We start from the raw sequence: 19,840 nt of genomic DNA, 5'->3' as shown, positions 1-19,840 counted from the left end.
ATTAAATGGGGTTGACATGACTGGCTCTTGACAAACCCATGTTCTTTGATTTTATTCATCCTTTTACAAGTTACTCATTTAAGCCTTTCCTCCAGCCTCTTTCAGGGAATTTAGACTAAGATGATTATTCAGATTTTTTTCTAACCTTTTTTTTTTTAATTTTAAGTATCCTCTTCAAAGAGAGGTGTTTCTCTCATCTCCAGGGACCTCTGCACCTTCATCAGTTTTGAAGATAACCGCCGAGGGTTCAGTGTTCGTTCCAGGGTGTTTTTCATCAGATCCTCTCATTTTGAATACATCTGACACATCCAAATGGCTCCAAACTCCTTCCCTTCCTCTGGCCTTCCCCACAATTCCCCTCAAAGCTGTTTCATTACCTTTCATCCACAATTAACCTTTGGATAAAGACTGAAGCAATGGAGATGGGACAAATCCCTGCCTGGAATGCTCAGTCTGTTCACCCTCCCCAGACATTCAGGGCTCTCCACATCTTCCTGTTCTTGTTTTACATCTGATTTATTTCTGGCCCCTTCTGGTTGCCTCCAAAACCTCATGAGCAGCTCTCACTGTGTGAACCTGTATTATCCTTTTTTTTTTCCCCCAGGAATGTGCCTGTTCCCACTCTCCACATGATTTTTTTTTCCAGCTCCCAGACGCCGCTGCTGCCATAATTCCATCTAATTATGCTCCTTATCAGCTTTCCCGGGAAGCAGTTTGTTGTTGTGCACCATCTTTGGTGTCTTCTGGGAGCTGCCAGTTCTCCTGCGTTTCCTTCTTGCACATTCCCATCCAGGAGAGCTCCTCCAGCGCAGCCCTGATCTCTGGCAGCTGCTCATTATTTTGTTATTTCTATCATCCTGCCTCGCTGTGCCGCTGGGAAGACACGCTCAGGTGATCCAAAGCTTCTCCTATTCCCAAATCTCTTGGGATGAGAGTTAAGCACTGGCCTGATAACGCTGCAAAACTGAGGGAAGGGGGTGGCTGAAAGCTCCTGAAATCCTGGTGGTGACCCTGAGAGGAGTTCCCTGGGGAAAAGAGATCCAGAATTGGCTGATTTGTTTGTTGGATTGTGTATGGGAAGTGCCAGAGCCTGACATCTCCTGTTGTTCTCTCTGCACATGGGATGGGATGGAAAAGCAGCTCTGCCCATGCCCTGCATCTTCAGGACCTTCACATCCTTGCTAAAGAGGCCCAAGGTGTCCCCACCTCCACATCCCCATTTTTGGGGTCCCTGCCTCACTCTCCTGAGGTTTCCACACTGGCCCAAACATCTCTTTGTGTTTCCTGTGGCCATTTGGAGTCAAGAACCACTGGAAAGGCATCTCTGGGAGGGAGGAGTTCCAGCTGCCCTGGGGATGTCACACACTGGGCTCTGGGTGTAATTTAGTCTCAGGTTTAAGGGGTGTGATTTAGTCTCAGGTTTAACAAGTCTCTCCCTCTCGCTCACCCGCCTCGAGTAACGAAGCAGCGAGATAAAAGGCAGGGCCACGGAAGGTTGTCAAAAAATGACTTGCAAATTAACGTGAGGACAAAGTGTGTGAGTTAATATCATCTAAAGACCCTTGAAAGCGGCGCTGGCGCGTGCACCCTCCAAGCACCGACGTTCCCAGGCACAGCTACACTGGTAAACCGAGCCCAGGGGGCTTGATTAACAGGAAATTTTCAGAATGCCAATTAGAGCAAAGTTTACCGAACAAATTGTTTGCACTTGTACCCTAGAACCATCATGAATTTTAATTCTGCATGGATTTATGTGGCTGAAACAATAATTAAAGATACATGAACGCCTCACGTTCAGGAGAATCCCCCAGGGTTGTGCTGGAGTTTTGGGTGGGGAAGGGGGTGAGGAGTCTGTTTGGGCAGGAGCTGCTTTCTCCTGGGGGACGTGGGGTGGAGAAGGCTTTTCCCTATGGGAATGAGCAGTTTTCCAAGTACTGAGCTCTCATATTTGTGCTGTGTTTTGTCTTTGATTTATTTTTTTCTCTCTTTTTTACTCCTTCATTTCTGTAACCTGACAAAGAATGATGCATGAGATGTTTTCCCAATAAACAGGGGCTTGTCTTTTCCTGCCTCCCACTTTTGGAGGCTGTGGGATCTTAAATCAGCTCCTTGTCTCCCCCAAAACTGGAGCCTTGACCCTCTCCTCCCTGCAGCCTGGGAGGGTACAGAGGAATCCCCTTTCTCCTTATTCCTGTTAAGTTTCTGCTAAGTTTTCTCCTAAGTTTTCCTGCTCAGGCACTTCCAGGTTTGGATATGGGGGACAAGTAAATGGGGCTGGATCCCTTTTCTCCTGATCCCTGGGTCCTGCTCAGCCATTCCTAGGTTTGGATGTGGGGCAAAGGCAAATGGGGATAGATCACTTTTCTCCTGATCCTTCCTTAGCTATTCCCAGGTTTGGATGTGGAGGAAAGGCAAATGGGGATGGATCCCTTTTCTCCTGATCCTTCCTTAGCTATTCCCAGGTTTGGATGTGGGGGAAAGGCCTGGAATGCACAGGGAGCAGCTTTGCCCCCAGGAGAAGTCACAACCAGCGGTGTGATGTCAATGTGTATCTTCATTTGAATTCCTCTCCTCCTCTCCTGGTTGCTGGTAAATAAGTTACACATATTTTTAGAAGAAGTTATTTTCTGTCACTGCACTTTTAAATGTCAAGCTCCTGGAGAGGAGTCTTCGAGAGAATTTAAGGTCAGTCAGGCTTTAAGGAAGAAATACAGGTAGGGAAGAGCAGCAGTGGTTGGGCTTTGGTCCAGCCTAAGCCTGGCTGTGGTTTAAATGCTGGGCAAGCAGGAGCATCCCACACAGAGGTGACAGCCAGGGACACGACTCTCCCTGTTCCTTTAGTTATGGAAAAGTGGAAAACTTTGACCAAAAAATGTTGGATGAAGCTTCTGTGTTGTGTTGGTTGAAGAGCACTGATGAATAATTCATCCCCTCAAAGGTCGGTTGACAAATGATTAATTAACCTTAAGACAAGTTGTCCTCATTGGCAACATGCACTGTCCTGAACAGCTTCATCATGGCTGCATGGGCTGTTTAAGCACAATTATTTGGGAAAAGGCTCAAGGAACCTCTGGGCAAACAGAGCAGGGCCAGCAGCAGCCATGGTGGCCACAGCAGCTCCTCAGGCTTTGCTGGGCCCCTGTGGGGTAAACCAGGCCCAGGCACTGCTGGACCTGCTCAGATGTGGCTGGGAAGGTGCTGAAATCACACAGAGGACAGTTCAGCATTTGTTTTCCTGCTTTAATGTGGGAATGGGGTTCTCCTGGCGGGAACAACACCCCCGGAGCTCCCGCTGGGCCTAATGGCTGTGGGGGCACTGCCTGGGCCTGGCGTCCCAGCGCTCGCTGCATTTGTCACCAGCCATTTCTCATGTGCATTCATTAACAAAGTGCTCCTTAAAAGCTCGTCTGGTGTCTGGAGTCATTCCTGCCTGATGCCTGGATGGCTCCGGTGAGCAGAGTCTCTGCTGGAGCTGCCTCAGCTCAGCAGGGTCCTGACAAACTGCGGCTGCTGGGGACCCCCCACCCCTCTGCCCCCTGATTCAGGCTCCAGGAGAGCCCCCAGCTCTTGCCAGGGTCACTTATGATGCTGATGTTGATTTATTTTAGCTAATGGTTGTGTTTTATTTTGGCAGGGGCAGTGGCTGAAGGTTGGACCCCTTCAGGACCTCTCCCAGGACAAGCATGTGGAAATCTTGTCTACATCAGAAAGTTGCTGTTCCTCCAGCTCCTTCTTCTTCCTTCCCCTCCCAAAATCAGCAGGACACCAGGTTCCTGCACTAAAACAAATTTACCCTCTCCCCGACACAGCTCCTACAGAGTTAAGTTGATTTATTCTTGCCTTTTTTAATCCATAAAGTGGCAAAAGCAGCACATTCACACCTGAGTGCTCCCTGTCCTGAACTGGGGGAGGTTTTCCAAATGTTTCAGCTCAACTCCACCGTTTCCAGGAGCAGAGGGATCACCAAAAGCACAGGAAGAGTCTGGGGGAGAACACAACAGAGATTCACATTCTGAGCAGTTGGGTTTAGCTTTGTTAAGAGGGGCTGGACACCAGAAAGGGCACCTGAAGTGCTGCTTTGTTGGAGTGTGGAGCCTAAGCTGGGTTCAGTGGCTCAAACTGGTTATACTGGTCACTGAACTGGGAATTTGGGGTTCAAATTAAAAGGGAAAATGAGGTTGTATATATGGGAAGGAATTGTTCCCTGTGAGGGTGGGCAGGCCCTGGCACAGGGTGCCCAGAGCAGCTGGGGCTGCCCCTGGATCCCTGGCAGTGCCCAAGGCCAGGCTGGACACTGGGGCTGGGAGCAGCCTGGTACAGTGGGAGGTGTCCCTGCCATGGCAAGAGTGGGATGAGAAGATTTTAAACGTCCCTCCCTATCCAAAGCATTCTGGGAGTCCCTGATTCTGCACAAATGTCCGTGGGATGCTGATGGACCCTCTGGATTTAGGCCAGAAACGATGGAGAACTCATGCACAGCTTGATGTCACCACTCAGCTGCCAAACCACCAAGTTTTTCCCACCTGTCTGCTCCTCCACCACATGTCCTGGCTACCAAACCCTGAAAAATCCCTCTCAAAGTGCTGGAAGTGGGAGCAGTGGGCTCATGGGGACCATCCAAGTGACACTGGAGTTGCAGCACCCGCTGTGTCAGCTCTGCCTGGTGTTCCTCCAGCTCAGGCATCTCCTGGAGCTCCAGCTTTAATCCTCATATTTCTGCATTTGTAGGGTTTTTTTTTTTAGAAGCATGAAAATGATTTACAACATTTCACATTGCATTTTTTTTAATCCCTTGAAATGAAAACAAATCTTTTCCTGACTTCGCCCGATTTCAAGGCCTCGCTTTTGTTCGGCTCTCGCCAAAAAAAAAAACTATGGGTGGGAGAAACTCCTAAAATCCCCAACCACTGGAAAGAAAATTGGTATTTTTCCAAGTTAAGTACTCTGACAGAGCGAACATACATGTTTAATTTGAAAATGTTGATTCCAAATGGATTTTTGTTTAAAAAAAGCTTTCCTCAAGCAAGTCAATATTTGTAATCAAATTGAAATTTCCTCTGGGAATTATTTATTTTCATGAGGTCTAATTTTTGCAAGGAAAAATTCTATGCAGGAAGGGTTTAAGGCGCTTTAAAGCAGCTTTAGGAATCTGGGAGATGGGAGGGGGCTGGGAAATCCCACTCAGGCTGAGCCCACTTGCCTTTGATGAGGGTGAGCTGATGAAAGAGTTTAAAGTGACTCTTTCTTCTTTGAAAAGGGAAAAGAGTGAGCAGGAGGAAAGGGGAGGAATTGGAAGGGAGGAGACATCCAACACCACCTCCCTCCCAATCCCCTCCTTTATATTCCTCAAAAATCAAGAATAAAAAAATCCATGTGGCCCTGAGATTCCTCTTGGAAACGTTGGACAGCAAAGTGAGGGACCTGAGCTGGACTTGTGCGGTTCCTCTGTGGGCAGAGAGGACAAGGGGCACTCTGGGGAGGTGGGGAGCTCCCCTGCCCTCACCTGGCACCTGCTGCAGGAGATGAGTTGTGCAAAGAGTTCATCTGCCTCCAACAGAGGAGCTGAGGGTGGCAGGTCCATGGCCACCACCAATCCCTGGCCACCACAGATCTGTGGCCACCACTGGTTCCTGTCACCACAGGTCCATGGCCACCACAGGTCCATTGCCACCACCAATCCCTGGCCACCACAGGTCTGTGGCCACCACTGGTTCCTGTCCACCACTGGTTCTTGTCCACCATAGGTCCATGTCTACCACAGGTCCATGGCTAACACCAGTCTGTGTCCACCACAGGTCCATGTCCACCACAGATCCACATCCACCCCAGGTCCGTGTCCTCCACAGATTCCTGTCCTTCAGGGAAAATTGTCATGGCACAACCTCAATATGATTCCCCTGCAGAATCTCTGTCCATTTTAGAGCAACAGTTGGGGTTAATGATGTGCATAATTTACATTATTATGCCTTTTATTTATTTTTATTATTAAAATTTGCCTGCTTTCATGTTTCTCTTCATGATGATGCTCTGGGAACACGATGGAGTGGTAGGAAACAACCAGAGAGCCCTGCAGTGTCAGCCTGGAGCCCAGAGCCAGCATTCCCGGGCTCCAGACACTCCCAGGAGCATGAAACCATGGCAGATCCACAGCCAACCTGCAGCTTTACTGGGAATGGAAACCAGGGAATTCAGGGTTTCTTTGCCCTCCAAGAAAGAGGCAGGACCAGTCCCCAGCATCTCCTGACACTGCTCCTCTGCCTGCACCCATGGGCTGGGGGTTTTGGGGACCTCTTCCATAGGAGCAGGATTTCCCTCCTTGTCCCCAGGTGTACCCGAGGAGATGGAGAGGGATTGACTCCAGTTTTGCTGTAGCTGGAGGGGGATAAGGAGACTCCAAGCTGTGGTGGCTGCAGGCACAGCTCCTGGGGCATCGTGGGTGGCTCCTCACCACCATCCTCAAAGCTTTTTAAACATGCCCTGATTGCTTTCCAGCTCAAACTATTCCTTACCTTCCCAATCTTGCTGCTTCAGCCCCTTTTCCCACAGACTGGAGTGAACTGATCACCAAACAAAACCTTTTCCATTCACCAGCCTCTGTTTTTGTTGCTCTGCCCAAACACAATCCCTGCCTGGGCTTGGATACCTGTGGGGACAGGCCCTGCTGAAAATATTTAGGGGCTGGCAGGAAAATCATCAGAATGATTGGGGTGATTAATTTGGAGTTGTTGAAGACTCTTTTAAAGATGCCCTAAATGTGTTCCTAAAACCCGCACTGATCACAGAAGCAATGAAGAAATGCACCTTGATAAGATAGGAGGTGAAAGAAGCAATAAAACCAAATAAAGCAACCTATATAAGAAATGGGATAAGAGCAAGCTGACAGCAACAATCACTGGGCAGAAAAGAAGGGATGCAAACAGGGCCTGACAAGAACCTGAGCTAGGAAAAGAGCCTCAGTGGAGATGGAGAGGTGGTTTCCCAATCAATTCCTGGTTTGGACAATACTGAACTGGAAATACTCCTGCCTCCCCTCAGAAAGGGATTTTTAAAATAAATCTGAAATCCAAAGCTTGGAAACCAAACTCTTCAGCTGGAAAGGCTTCTGATCCATCTGCTTTAGCTCTGCTATCACTACTGAGGACATGAAAAAACACCTTGTGGTGTGTTCCTGTCATCCAGAGCACTGACTTCCCTGGCAGGACCTAAACCTGTTGTTTTCAGGGTTTCAGGAACAAATCCAGCATTTCCCAGGGCTGGAAACATGCTGGGAACATGCAGGACCATCGTGGCTGCTGAAAATCCCCTCCTCCAGGTGCCTGGGAGCTTTGGCTGCACTTGCACAACCAGCCAGGCACCATGGAAGAGAGATGGGAGAAATTCCTGCTGCTTCAGGGCTCTGTCCATAAAATGGGGTTTTCCTGCTTGTTTTAAATAGTTTTGCTCTATCTGAAGTTTGGATCCAGGTTTCTCCAGCCTGGAAGCCAGAGGGGCTGGGAAAGTCTTGGCTGGGGGTTCAGGGTCTCCTGTTTCCAGCTCTGGGCAGAGGGGTGGGAAGGATTCCCCTCAAACAGCCAAAATCCCAGGAAACTTTAGCCTCTGCTGAGACCGGCACAGAAAGCAGGAAAACACAGACTTCCATGGGGAGATGCAACCACAGGGAACTTCCAGTTGGCCAAAATCCCATCAAACCTGACCTGTAATGAGCTGCAGCCTCCATGCTCTCAAACAGCCCCTGCTCAATATTGGCACTGCAATAATTTCCCTTGGAGGAGCAGCAAACCCTGCAGGCCCCAGAGATGTTTAACTCCCAGGATTTCTGTGCCTGCTCCCAACTGCAAACCCCATGGGGAGAGCCCAGAACATGGGGATTTGGGGTTATCAGAGCACCTGAACCTCGTCAATTAGAGAAAATCCAGAGTGAGACAGAAAGAAATGATCTTTCCCAGCAGGGTGGACCTTTCCCTCAGGTTGGTTTTCAATCTTGGAACCCCCCAAGGAAAAGCCTCCAGGAAAAACCTTTCCTGCCTTTGGAGCAGGGCAGATACCTGAGGGAATAAACACTGAGTTAGAAATAATGGGAAACCTTGGGGGGAAAAAATAATCTGAGTTTGATGATAACCACCAAGGAAGAAAAGGGAGTTTCTCTGCAGGATTCCTCACCTCCCAAGCCAAGGATTTCACCAGACCTCAGCCCTGTTCAGCACTACAAATATATCAACAATTTATTACCTTGCTCCCTGGATTACTCCAAGCTTTTTGGAACCAGTCTAAAGCACAGGCAAATCCATTAAAAAATTGATTCCTTGTATTTCTTTATACCTGCCTCTAACCTGAGTCCCTTCTCTGTTAAACCCTGACTGCAGCAAATTCACCCTTTGCTTTCCCTCTCCCCAGCAAGGTATTACTGACATTTTTGGGGTGTTTCCTTCATCCTGCCCTCGAGTGTCCTGCAGCCATGGGGTGGGAGATGCAGCTGCGGCTCCTGGGAATGGGAATGGGGGGATAAAGTTCCTCCTGCCTCCACCCTGGGACTGCTGTCAGCACTTCCAGACAGGCAGATTGGGCCCGGCTCCACCTGCACCCCAAACCCCAGGCTGTGGGCTGCTGGGGCTTACACTGGACTGAAGCTCCTTCTGCCCAAATCTGAGCCTGGAGCAGAGCTCCTCTCACTGTGGGGTTTGTCCAGAGCTGTGGCAGAAGCTGCAGTTTCCTATCCCAACTCCACAACCTGAGATCTGCCTCCCTTGGTGCTTCAAATCCAGCAAATGGGAAGCACAGCCAGAGGTGGCTCAGGCTGGATCAGGCACTAAACTGTTCCCAAAAGTCTGAGAGCAGCCTACAACAATCACCACTGCCAAACACCTTGAAAATCACAAAATTTCACACGGTTCCTGAGCAGCAGAAGCAGAGGGCGCAGTGTTCCCAGCTTAGAGCTCCCTCCTGCAGCCCTGGCTTTGCCCTGGGGGTGTTTGGTGTCCCTCCAGCATTCCCCATCATTCCATGGTGTTCAGTTCCATTCCATTCCATTCCATTCCATTCCATTCCATTCCATTCCATTCCATTCCATTCCCACCATTCCTGCCAGGCCACTGCTGTGCAAGGCCCTGGCTCCACAGGGCAGCAATGCCAAATCCTCCAGCTCCAGGATGTGCTGCCAGCAGGGTCAATCCCTTCTCCAGCAGAGCAGAGACCTTCCAGGCCAGGTCACTGCACAGCTGGGCTGGGATGAAGCAAAGCTTAAATAACTCCTGGGAGCTGGACTCCAGCTGATCCCACTGAGGTTGGCACAGGAAGGTCCAGGATTGCAAAATGTTCCTTCCCACCCAGATAAGCTCCCAAAAAAGCAAATCCTGCCAGCAATTCCTCATCCCTCTCCTGGAGCAAAGCATTCCCAGCCTGGCCAAGGAATGATGGAAGTGCTGTGCTAAGAGGAAGGACATGCTTGGAAAAGAGATCCCACCTGGATTCCTGCTTCCAGCTCTGGGGGCTGCAGCACAGGAAGGACCTGGAGCTGCTGGAGCAAATTCAGAGAGGCCATGGAGGCCATGGAGCCAGGCTGGGAGAGCTGGGGGTGCTCACCTGGAGAGGAGAAGCTCCAGGGAGAGCTCAGAGCCCCTTGCAGGGCCGGAAGGGGCCCCAGGAGAGCTGGAGAGGGACTGGGGACAAGGGATGGAGGGACAGGGCACAGGGAATGGCTCCCACTGCCAGGGGCAGGGATGGATGGGATATTGGGAATGAGGAATTGTTCCCTGTGAGGGTGGGCAGGCCCTGGCACAGGGTGCCCAGAGCAGCTGGGGCTGCCCCTGGATCCCTGGCAGTGCCCAAGGCCAGGCTGGACATTGGGGCTTGGAGCACCTGGGACAGTGGGAGATGTCCCTGCCATGAAAGGGGTGGATCTCAATGACTTTTATGGTCCCTTCCAACCCAAACCATTCTGGTGTTCCATGAAGACTCAAGGGAGTTATTCCTCAAAAACAAAAAGTGGTTTTGAACCCAAATCCCCTGAATTTCCCTTTGGTTCCCTCTGGTTTCACAGACAGAGGCAGAATCATCGTTTCCCTGATTAAACATCAATTCACTTGTAAGGCCTCAAGATTTATAATAAAATTAAGGGCACTTAATTAAGGACCCTGCAACTTTATTTTGCTGATATTCTGCTGGAGCTGTGGTGATTTCACTCAGAGCAAACCCCTGAACGTCTCAAATCACCCTTAATCCCACAAATCCGGCATCAAACCTTCCACCTGCTGGGAGCCAACAAATTAAACAGTTCCAAACTTTTCCTGGAATAACAAGGACAATCAACTTCAGCAGCAGAGAGAACCCCCAGAATCACAAGATGCTTTTGGAAACAATTTTTATTCCCCAGCTTATAAAAAAAATGTTTGATGCCAAGGGGAAAACAAAGGAGGGGGGTTTATAGGAAAGGCCCAGCCTAAGATAAAGGGGAGGAGGGAGGAGAAGGAGAAGCTTTAGGGGACAGTGGCACTTCCAGCTGGGGGCTGGTGACAAACCCCAGCCCCATTTTCCACCCTCTTTTTCACCCTATTTTTTTTTTCACCCATTTTCACCACCACCTCGACACCAGCTTTATTCTTGTAAAATATTTAGTGATTTCCCTCCACAAATTTCCAAACAACTTGGCTGATCTTGCAGGTGAAAACTGGTTTAAAAATTAATTGCAAGCTTTTAAAAATTAATAATTATTTCGCTTAATTAAGCTTGCAGCCTCACAGATTTTTAAGCTGTGAACAATTTGGGAGCTGCTGCCGTTGGGATGGAAAATGTTGGGGGATGAGAGCAGGAAATCTGTTCCCTTCATTGTTTCCCAGAGCAGATTTTTGGGCTTTTTTGCATCATCTGCATCGTTATTGATGGCATTCCTGCCCCTATCAAAACCTGGATCTATAACACAGCAATTTTACTGGAATTTCTTTTGTTCCAGCCTAATCTAAAATGTTTTCTTGTTGTTCATAACACATTTGGATATGGATTTTTTTTTAATGGATACTTTTACTTCTCACATCCATTGTTCTTTATTTCCCTCTGTCTAATTTTTAATCACAGCCATTATCTTCCCCCTTTTCCTGATTTGTTACTTATTATCTGTAGGCTGGCTCTTTCCTCTGGCTTTTTTTTTTTTTTTTTGCCAGGATGTGTTGTGATCTTTCCTTTGTGATCACCATAAATACTCCTGTCAAGAAGGAAGGGAAACAAAAGCCAGTTATTTCAGGGAGAATCTGGGAAATTTCTGCTTTCCAGCGAGGCAGTGGAGAGAGCTTTAACAATTGCTGCGTGTGTGGGGATGGCCCAGCAGATTTTGCCATGGGCTTCAGCCTGATTCCTGCATCCAAATGGGGTTTTTAATCTTTGGGATCTCTGTGGCACATGGCAGGAGCTGCTCTGCACCCTGGCCTGCTCTCAGCCCCCAAAATCCCCTCAATTCCCTCCAACATGATTTACAGTGGTTAGAAATCCATAAATCTGAATTAATATTGTCCTGCAGGAGTGGATGCATGACAGGACTCTGTATCTTTAATGGCTTTAAGCTGGAAAAAGAGAGATTCCGATGGGATATTGGGAATATTGGGAATTAGGAATTCCTCCCTGGGAGGATGGAGAGGCCCTGGGATGGATTTCCCAGAGCAGCTGTGGCTGCCCCTGGATCCCAGGCCAGGCTGGATGGGGCTTGGACCAGCCCATGGATGGCTCTAAGATCCTTCCCATCCCAAGCTTTTCCATGATCTCCCTGCCTGGAGCAGGGCTGGAATTGTGGGGGCTCAGGACAGGGTGAAATCTGGGACAAATGTGTTTTTAGTGTCCCCCAGGCCAGAGGAGCCAGGCAGAGCTTTTCCCTGGAGCTCTGTGCCATCCCCAGCTGCAGTGCTGCTCTGGCTGCCCCTAGGTTTGTTTACATTGATTTTGGAATAATGACTTTTCATGAAATAAATTCACTGCAGAAAATAAATTATTTTCGGGCCTGGGCCGCTCCCGGCACTGATTCCCCATTCCAGCCCCTCATTGGCAGCTCAGCATTTCCATTCCAATGCAAGGCGTTCACAACTTTATGTATTTCCCTTTTCATGCAGAAAATCTGCCTATTTCTACTCAGCACAAGAGGAACTTTTGCTGGGTTGTTTAACCTTGAACAAATGCTGCTTTAACCATTTTCAGGACAGTGAAATGACAAATTCTGCCTCTGCCTTTCTGCTCCACTGCTCCGTGGTTTCAACCTGAAGTGGCAGAACTGAAAGCAAAACACAAAATATATTTATTTTTTCCCCCCAGTGCTGCAGTGGAAATGTGTTTTGAGTCCTGCTGGGTTTAGAAATGTTCTTTGAAGCTGTGGCCTGTTGTTTGCTGGCCCTGGCTGTGCGTGATGACCTGCCAGCCTTCTGCTCCATATGGGATCCCACGGTGGTGATCCCAGAGATGCCTCCTTGGGTGCAGCTCCAGCAGGGCTCCTCTGCTCCAGGCCTGCAGCTCTCCTGCAGCGTGAGGTGAATTTGAAATAATTTTCCTCCAAGGCTGTTGAAGAATTTAAGCCATGAGCTCGTTTCTGCCCTCACAGTGGTGGAAGGTGAGCTGATGCGCAGTGAGGAATGCTCTTGGAAAAGCAGATGAATGTCTGATCCATAAGGAAAATCCTTTTCCACCTCAGACTGAGGCAGATTCCGTCCCCAGTTGGTATTAGATAGACACAAACCTGTGCATGAAACCCCATCCTCATCCTCACAGAATTCACAAGCTCTAAATTTGTGTTAGTCCTGAAGTGGTCAGGAAGTTGGGCAGGATGGTGGTTGTAGGTCCCTTTGAACTGAAAATACAATATTTTATTATATTCTGCTCTATTAGGTTCCTTTGAACTGAAAACTATTCTATTCTATTCTATTCTATTCTATTCTATTCTATTCTATTCTATTCTATTCTATTCTATTCTATTCTATTCTATTCTATTCTATCCCATCCCATCCCATCCCATCCCATCCCATCCCATCCCATCCCATCCCATCCCAATGTACTTGTTTTAGGAAGTTGTGGGACAGGCCGGGAGAGCCCTGCCTGTGTCACCATGAGCTGCTGGTTCACAGAATTACAGAATCAGAGAATTCACAGAATCCCCAGGCTGGAAGAGACCTCCAAGATCACTGAATCCAACCCAGCTCCAACACCTCAATAAACCCTGGCACCCAGTGCCACATCCAGGCTTTGTTAAACACACCCAGGGATGGGGACTGCACCACCTCCTTGGGCAGCCATTCCACAACTTTATCACCCTTTCCATGAAAACCTTTTTCCTGGTATCCAGCCTGAATTTCCCTTGGTGCTGCTTGAGGCTGTGTGCTCTGGTTGTGTCAGTGCTGCTGGAGAAAGAGCCCAGCCCCAGCCGACTGTAACCACTCAAATGAGACCTTGGCCCAGCCCATTCCAGGAGATTCCTGAAGAATTCCCAGCTGAAGCTTCCAAACAAGGAGAATTAGGGGAAGCAAACGTGGCTGGGTGTGGGGAGGCCAAGGAGGCCCAGACCAACCTCCCTGCATCTCCCTGGAGGTTTTGGTTGTCCTGCAGCCCACACAGACCTGACCAAATCCTCTGGGGAAGAATTTTAGGGACACAAAATCTGAACACGGCAGGTTCTTCCTGCCTGTGTGGAATGTCCTGATCCGTGTGATATCCCAGTTTCTGAGCTGCAGGAACTGAATTATCTCCCCTGTGCCAGCCCTGCCCATCACTCACACTTTGCTGAGAGTGAAGAGTCTCAATCCATGAAATCTCTCTGCCTGCAGAGACATTCCTCAACCCTTATCTTCCCCACTTCTCTCTCCATCTTTCCTCCTTCCTAGGGTTTTTATTTCCCGTCTTTTTTTTTCTCCTCCAGTGGAGGGAACAGATCTGCAAACAGTAGTTAAGTAGCAGGTGAAATATTGATCTGTGCAATGACAAATTGATCTCTTCTGTTTTGTTTAACATTTTTCCCCCGAAAAATTTCCACACTCAATTTACTTTTAGACTATCACAGATCACTGAGGCGATTTTTCCCCCCATAACTGTATCTGCAACATGGGCATGCAAGGAAAAAAAAAAAATCCCATTTCCTGAGCAGTTATAGCTTGGTTAAGGCTTGTGACTGGTTCAGCTCAAATCCCAGAATCCCAGAATGGTTTGGGGTGGAAAGGACCTTAAAGATGATTTCATGGGATTATTTCATTCCCCCCCATGTCAGGGACACCTCCCACTGTCCCAATGTCCAGCCTGGCCTTGGGCACTGCCAGGGATCCAGGGGCAGCTCCAGCTGCTCTGGGCACCCTGTGCCAGGGCCTGCCCACCCTCACAGGGAACAATTCCTCATTCCCAATATCCCATCTAAATTTCCCCTCTTTAATTTTTAACCCATTCTCCTTGTCCTGGCTCTCCAGTTCCTGACACAAATCCTTCTCCAGTTTCCCTTTAACCCATGCAGACACTGGCAGGGGCTCTGAGGTCTCCACACTCCCCTCTCTGCTCCAGCCTGGGCAGTCCCAGCCCTTCCCACAGGACTCTTTCACCCTCCCACAGGATCTGGCACATTCTGCTCCTGGTTTCCTTCCTGCTGGGGGCTCCTGCCATGGCTTTGCACCAGGAACTCAGAATATTGAAGAATTATCATTGAAGAATTGTCAGCAGCTCCATGGTTTAGCTGCTTTCCTTTCCTTCTCCTGACCTAGAGGTGCTGCTCCACCTCAGGTCCCTGGTGCTTCTCTTCTCTTTGCAGATTTATTCCTGAATTGTGTTTCTTGCACAGTTATGAGGCAGAGCAGAATTTTCTCTTTAACCCCACACTTTCACACTGCACTTTTGACTTCTAGAAGAGTCTCTGTTGAGGATTTTCCCAAAGATTTTCCCACATGCACCCCTGCTCTGGAAATTCATGGAGAAAAGATCTGGCTGAAGAAATCACCCAGAACTTCATGGAGAGGAAATCTGGAATAGTGGGGAAGAGTCAGTCTCCAGTGACTCTTCCCCTCTATTCCAGATTTATTCCTGTGCTCCTGAGGCCTCTGTTAGATTTTCCTGAGCTCAGAGCTGGGCTGGGCCATCCCTGGATTGCTGCTGCAAGCATCCCTGCATTTCCCACCTGCAACTCCTTCAGAACCACCTTATTTTAAATAATTCCTTGCTCAGCATCACTAAATGGCTCCTTTGGTGCCACATCCTTTGGGCTCTGGGGTGAATTCCAGGTGCTCCTTGGAATATTTTCAACTTCCCCATTTTGCTCCCCCACCTCCTCAAAGGCTGCTGATTTTGGGATGGACCCTCCACTGTGGGGGCTCCACAGCTGCTGAGGGGGTTGGCAAAAAGGGTTTATTTACTATTCATAATAGTACATATATTTTATACATATTTCTGAAATATATTTATATATTAAATATGTATTAATATTATATTTCAATAAGATTTATTAAGGTTTGGTTTTAGATTTATTACAGTTTCATATTAGATTTTTACAACTATTAAAAAAATGGGTTTGTCTCTGCTGTCACAGCTTTGTCTTCTCACACTCCTTTTCTCATTTTTCTCCTCTGAACATGACTTCCACTTTTTGAAGGATACTGTTTTACCTCTGACAGCCTCCTTTGGTCTGCTCTTTAATGAGAACTGCTAATTTTTTGCCCTTTTAAGGTCTCTTTTGATAATTGTATAGGTTTGCTGTCATCCTCTAATAGAAGATCTTTAAACAATGTCTGTGTCCCCTGGAAAAATGTCACCCTTCTGATGGCTGCTTTTAATTTCTTTTTAACAAGCCTCTCCCCTTTTATGTGGAGAGCCTTTTTGAAATGAAGTTGTGATGAACTTTTGTGGGTTTATTTTTAAATTCCTATAATGTTACAGAGTTTAAGTACATCGAGACACTTTTACAGAGCAACCCTTCAATAACAGCATTTAAAATCAGCCCTGTGGCCTGCTCAGGATGAAATCTGGCACTGCTTCTCCTGGCTGTCCCAAGGAGGAATCCAATTCTCTCCTGGGTTTGTCTCTATCCATTTTCCCATGGAGTTTTTGGAATTCTCCCCAGTTTGGGGCTGGTTTGCACCCCCTGGGCCCAGATTCTTGATGAGTTTTATGGTTCAGAATCACCTGGGCAGGGCGGGTGCTGGTGTGGCCTCAGCCTTTTGCTTTGGTTATGAATTTAAACTCACAGAGTGACTTATTTTCCAGTATTAATTGTTCATTAATTTTTCATTGCACTAATTAATGCCCAGCCCTCCCCTGCACTTGCCCCACTGCTGCTTTCTGTCCTGGCTCTCATGGGTTGGGGTCCTGTCCCTCTGATTTCCACAGAAAACCCAGAAGCTGGGATAAAACCTCACTAGATCCCACCCTGGCCAAAAGGGACATCCAGGATCCCCCTTTCCCTGCACAATTTCCCACTCCAGCTGGGATTGCTGCTCCTGAGAATGGACACATCCAGCTCTACCTGGCTTTGTGCGTGCTGCCAAATAAATCTGCATGAGAAAAACACACCAAATAACTCATTTTAGCCATGGGAAGTTTATGCTGATAATGACAAAGTTTAAGGAGAGCTCCCAGCCTCCCTCATCCCCCAGAACTCTTCCCAAAGAAGGAAGTTATTCCAACATTTGCCATCCCAAAATCAGAAGCCTTTGAGGAGGTGGGGGAGCAAAATGGGGAAATTGAAAATATTCCAAGGAGCACCTGGAATTCATCCCAGAGCCCAAAGGATGTGGCACAGGAAGGAGCCATTTAGTGATGCAGAGCAAGGAATTATTAAAAATGTGTGACCACCCTGAGGAAGGTGGTGACAATCCCAGCATCCTCCCCTGTGGCAGGTTTTAGGCTGGGAGCAGGATTGTTCCCAATCCCATAATTTCCTCTGAGGTTTTTAGCACAGCTGAAAACTGCCAGGAACACTCAGCAAGGCAGGAGGGGAGGAAAGGGAGACCCAGGAGCAGCCACCCACCCTGGCTGGGTCTGCCTGCAAACATTTGGAAAGTGAGTCTGCTCTGCTTAAAGATAGTGGGAAATGCCTTGTCCATGCCAGAAAAATCTGTCCTGAAGGTCAAGGTAGATGCCCTGAGCTTCAAAGAAAAGGCAGGGCTGGCTTTGTTCCTGTCCCAGGAGCAGCACAGGCTCTGCTGGATTCTCCTGTTTCCTCTTGGTCCTTTATAATCTGTTGTAAACTGGTAGGAGGTCACTGCCCTATTTCTACAAAACCCCAAATCCTCAGCATCACCCCTAAATCTGTGGGGTTTCTCTGCTTGCCCAGAGCAGCTCTGGCTGCTCCTGGATCCCTGGGAGTGTCCAAGGCCAGGCTGGATCACCCTGGGACAGTGGGATGTGTCCCTGCCCATGGCAGGGATGGAATGGGATCAGCTTTAATGTCCCTTCCCAGCTGTACCTCTGTGATAAATCCAGGCTTACAAAACCCAGCAGGTTTCACTCCAGGTGAGTGCAGACAACACTTCCCAACATTTCCCTGTTTCCCTGTTAAACCCCCAGCCTGTTTATGCATTCACAGCTGTCACAGTTTCATTTTCCCCCCGTTCTTGCCTCGAGCATCTCCTCTCCTGCCCTGCCCTGCTGCAATCAGGGGGCAGCCACAGCCACATCCCCACTTGGGTCTGCTCCATCCCCTCCTGGAGGCTCTGAGGATTCTGTTTGCACTGCACAGGCTCAGACCCTGGGCTTTAGGGATAAGCCAGATTTTCTTCTGATTAAAGACTTGTGGAAGATTAAAGATACACAGCCGGGGCCCAAGTCAAAGCTGCAAAGCAAAGATCACTCTGCAACTTTGCACTTGGCAATTTGATTATTTTTCTTTCAGTCTGTTCTCCTGCATTTTTAAACAGAGAAATTGGGAATGACAATCATCTGCCACAGAGCAGCACAGTGCCCAGCTCAGGAGCAGGGCTCAGCACGGAGAGCCAGAGTGGAGTCAGAACAATTCCCAAGGTTTTGGCACAGCCAGTCCAGCTCTGCTGGATGCTCTCCCACTCCCTGCACAGCCCCAGGCTCCTGCTTCAGTCTGCCTTTGTTCTGCTCTGCTCCACTTTCCCTTTCCCTGCCATTCCCAGCAATTGTCTCCATCCCACGCAGCCAAACCTTTCAATCCATGGCTCTCCCATCCTCTCCCTCAGCCTGCAGGAAGCAGAGGTGCCTCCATCTCCTCCAGCAGGGTTTTCCCCCATCCCACGGACAGAACAGGCTCTTCTCACACACCTGAAGCAGGAACACAGTGGAGCTGTGTCATAGTTTGAAAAACCTACTTCACCTTTCTCCTAATCCTATCTTCCTATCTCACATCAAGAAATGAGTACATTAATACATTAATACATTAACCAAAAAAATCTCAAAATTAACCAAAAAAATCTCAAAATTAATAAAATATCAAATTAACAAACCAAAACCACTACACAAAATTAGTGTTTCTATCCAAACTGAAACCTGCACAGGCTGGTTGGACAAAGGGCAGGGGACACATCCACCACCCCCAGAGTGGGCAGTGGGGGCACAGAGTGGTGCCCATGGGAGCCAGGACATCTCTGCAGTGCCAGGGACACAGCCTGGCACACGAGCAGCTCAACTGGATCAGGATCCACCACTGGAGCAGCAAACTGTGCCTCTCCCCCTCCTCCTCCTCCTCCCCATCTCACTGGTGCCCCTTGAGCAGCATCTCCCCAGAGCATGACCTGTGCCATCACCCCAAAACCCTTCTCCAGCCAAGAAGGCTGTGCCCATGGAGCTTCTGCAGGGCCCAGCTTCTGTTTCTCTCACCAAACACACCCAGCAGCCCTTGGCACAAGGGATGGTGCCCTCTGTCCTGGCACCTGTGGGTGACAGGAAGTGTGGGTGACAGTGGATTCAGGTGTTCCACCTGCCCAGTGCTGCTCCCAGGTAGGGAATCCCGGTGGGAACAGCAGCACCAGGAACTCAGGGGGAAAATTCCCCCAGGTGCAGCACAGGTGAGGGATGGGGGAAGGCTCTATTCTGCCAAAATAAAGGAGCAAATTGATGATGAAAAAAGATCCATCACCTACTTCTGTATTTCCAGTCTCCTTCTGGGTGAATCCAGCAGATTTGTGCCTCTCAAGGGGAAGAGTCCTGCTCTGTCCTTCTGCAAGACCCCTGTGGGATCCCTGTGTGGGGTGGTCTGAGGATCCCCCTGTGCCATGGGGTGTTCAGGGATACCCAGTAGCCACCTGAGCTGTGTCAGTCTGTCCTGAGCGGGAAAAGGACGAGCCTGGAGCAGCCCAGGTACCCAGGAGCCACCCAAGCCATGTCAGTCTGTCCTGAGCAGGAAAAGGATGAGCCTGGAGCAGCCCAGACAGGGCTCCAGCTGGCCCAGCAGCTGCTCTGGGACCTGAATCCCACCCGTGGGAGCTCCTGGTGGCTCTGTGTGATCATGGATTGTCCTGTCCTTCTGCCACCAAGCTCATCAGCTGCTGCCACAGCCCCGAGAAATCCACCCCATTTCCTCTGTGTCGGGAGCACTCCCAAAAGGCTTTTAGAGCAAAAAGGGCCCGTTTTGTTTGACTCTGTGTTAGGTTACTTCCTCTCCTCCTGGAACAAAGATAGCTCAAAGCGACAGTCAAGCAGAGAGGAAATAAAGAGACTTATGAGGAGAAATAAAAAAAGGGTTTATGATACTTTTCCCACCCACCACGTCCTCGCTGGCTGCTCCTTCCCCCCAGCCCAGCTTCCAGCTGCCAATAACTCACAGAGCATTTCCAGCATCAGCCCTGGGCTGTTCATCCTTCCGTGCCCTGCTCTGGCTGCACACTCCCAGCTGGGCTCAGCTCTCCCTGCACCTGAAGCTGCTCCAGGTCTGGGTTTCCCCTCG

General features: G+C 49.0%; 1 long non-coding RNA gene across 2 annotated transcripts in view; it reads left to right on the top strand.

Annotated features, from left to right (window-relative positions):
- The window catches only part of LOC141730905 (uncharacterized), a 51,066-nt gene extending 42,639 nt beyond the window's left edge, over positions 1-8,427 (top strand). Inside the window, exons 3-4 of one of the 2 annotated variants that reach the window (XR_012582761.1) lie at positions 3,635-5,575; positions 5,643-8,427. This is a non-coding gene — a long non-coding RNA (uncharacterized LOC141730905). Of the gene's footprint in view, positions 1-3,634 lie in introns of both variants that reach the window. The other variant, XR_012582760.1, reaches the window with a different exon arrangement.
- The last annotated feature ends 11,413 nt before the right edge of the window (positions 8,428-19,840 follow it).

The sequence above is a fragment of the Zonotrichia albicollis genome, chromosome 15 (assembly GCF_047830755.1).
Source record: "Zonotrichia albicollis isolate bZonAlb1 chromosome 15, bZonAlb1.hap1, whole genome shotgun sequence".
NCBI lineage: Eukaryota > Metazoa > Chordata > Aves > Passeriformes > Passerellidae > Zonotrichia > Zonotrichia albicollis.
The sequence above is the reverse complement of the archived record's forward strand: the minus strand, read 5'-3'. Positions and strand labels throughout refer to the sequence as shown.